Source organism: Sinocyclocheilus rhinocerous, unplaced genomic scaffold, assembly GCF_001515625.1.
Source record: "Sinocyclocheilus rhinocerous isolate Xijiao unplaced genomic scaffold, SAMN03320098_v1.1 scaffold4358, whole genome shotgun sequence".
Taxonomy (NCBI): Eukaryota; Metazoa; Chordata; class Actinopteri; order Cypriniformes; family Cyprinidae; genus Sinocyclocheilus; species Sinocyclocheilus rhinocerous.
Genome location: NW_015625073.1, coordinates 10,538 through 12,908, shown reverse-complemented (window position 1 = coordinate 12,908; position 2,371 = coordinate 10,538).

The following is a 2,371-nucleotide window of genomic DNA, read 5'->3' as shown; positions in this document are numbered from 1 at the left end:
AAAGTGTGTGGGGGGGGGCAGCTGGCAGGTGATGTGACCCTCAACGGCCAAACAAATGATGTACATAATAATGTACAAAGTACATTCATGTTCACATAAATTCTATATAGAATACTAATTGGCGTGTTTTAGAGACACGCCATGATAGCTTACAGGAAGCAAGATAGCTTACAGGGACCTATTTTTTTGTGATATCAGACTCAAAAACACTAACTCTAACCCCAATTCAAAAATAACTGCAGGACTTGGGACTTTGAGACCACTGTGGACATCTATACTTTATTTTTATTAAATAAAGATATTTAATGCACAATATTTCAGTTACACTACACTTAAACGATAACTTTTATCCTCTCTCTCTCTCTCTCTCTGTCAGTGACAGACCAGTTAAAGTTAAGAACATAGCTGTAATGAATTAAAGTAGCCTACTAAAACATGATAAAGTATGATAAGATATAAGTATTCGGCGCAAAACAACTTTGCTTTATTAGGAAAGGATAATTCTACTCCGGATGCGAGACTGCAGTCACGCCATCTGCGCTTCGGAAAAGTGCGGTACTCCATCTACGCTTGAAGATTAGTTGCGCGTCTACATGGCGTTGCGTGGTAGTGATGGCCATACAGCTTCCAAACCTTTGCAATTTTTTATTTTTTTTAAAGAGTGGGTCTGAGCACGTATCAAACTGAAACCACAGTCAATTAATCGATAATAATAAGCTAATTAAAAACACATGACACAGGCACTTCTTATTTAATGGTATTTTATTGTTTAATTGTATGTAATGTATTAAACTTTCAATAAAACATTTGCAATGGGTTTGTAAAATGTTTTTGTAAAATGTTTTATGCTACCTGAGGAGGTGAAGAACAAGAATCTGTTGGAGTTTGCAGAAAACAATTTGATTTGATCTTTTTATGAATTTTTAAATTGTCTTTACAGTGAGGTAATGAATAGCATTGGTCATGACTTTGGTATGCAATTATTAAAAAATGATACAGTAAAGTGACATGATAATCACCACAGTGGTACCTGGGGATGTGTAGAACAAGAATCTGGTGGAGTTTGCAGAAAACAATTTGATATTACCTTTTTATAAATTTTTAAAATGTCTTTATAGCAACGGAAATAGCTTTGGCCAGGATTTTGGTAAACGATTATTAAAATATGATACAGTAAAGTAACATGATAATCACCACAGTGGTACCTGGAGAGATGTAGATCAAGAATCTGGAGTTTGCAGAAAACAATTTGATTTCCTTTTTTTATTATTTTTTTCAATGTGTCTGTATAGCAACATAAATGGCATTGGTAATGATTTTGGTAAGCAATTATTAAAAAATGAAACAGTAAAGCAACATTAAATTTACCACAGTGGTACTTGGGGAGATGTAGAACAAGAATTTGCAGGAAACTAATTTTTAATATTAAACTCCAATCAAGTGTCTCAGGCCAAAACATGCATAAAACATTTTACAAAAACATTTTACAAACCCATTGCAAATGTTTTATTGAAAGTTTAATATATTACACACAATTAAACAATAAAATACCATTAATATTGATACGCGCTCAGACCCACTCTTAAAAAAAAGAAAAAGATTTGCAGAGGTTTGAAAGCTGTATGGCCATCACCACGCATGCAACGCAACACTGCAGTGGATGGCGAGTGGCGCGACGCGACAAAAGAACACAATAATCAGTTATGCTATTCATATTTACATTTACTCATTTAGCAGACGCTTTTATCCAGCGACTTACAAGTAGGAGAGGATATAACATACACTGGATCCAGCGCGAGGTCATATGCCTCGTTCTTAACTGGTTCTTTTGTCGCATCACTCGCATCCGGTGTAGGCCTATGCCTTGTTAGATCAAATCATAACGTAGCAATTCGATCGCGTGATTTGAGTCATCGTGACATAACACATACTTACGGTGTTTGAAAAAGGACGTAATCATCTGCTTTTTTCTGGGGTGCATTTTACCCCCAAACCGCCCAAAGAGCAAAGTGAAATCGCGAGAGCAATAGAAGATTTGAAGCTCATGACAGACGCGCCCAAGAGATAATTCGCCTTGTGATTGGCTGAATGTTAGTTCACTCAAACCTAAATAAACAAATCAGAGAACACGGGCGGAAATATCGGCGGTGGGTCAAACCAGAGCCATGGAAAGAGAGAGTTGCGTCAACGGAAGTCCAAAACGCTCGATCGTCACGTGATTCACGTAGACATCAAATAGTTCCAGGAAGTTCATAGCGGGCAATTGAAATACATTGAGTTGGAGAGACAGAACTGTGATTTTTGGTAATTAGTAGACAATAAAATAATTTATTTACATTATTTATAAAATAATGTATACGTAGTATATATA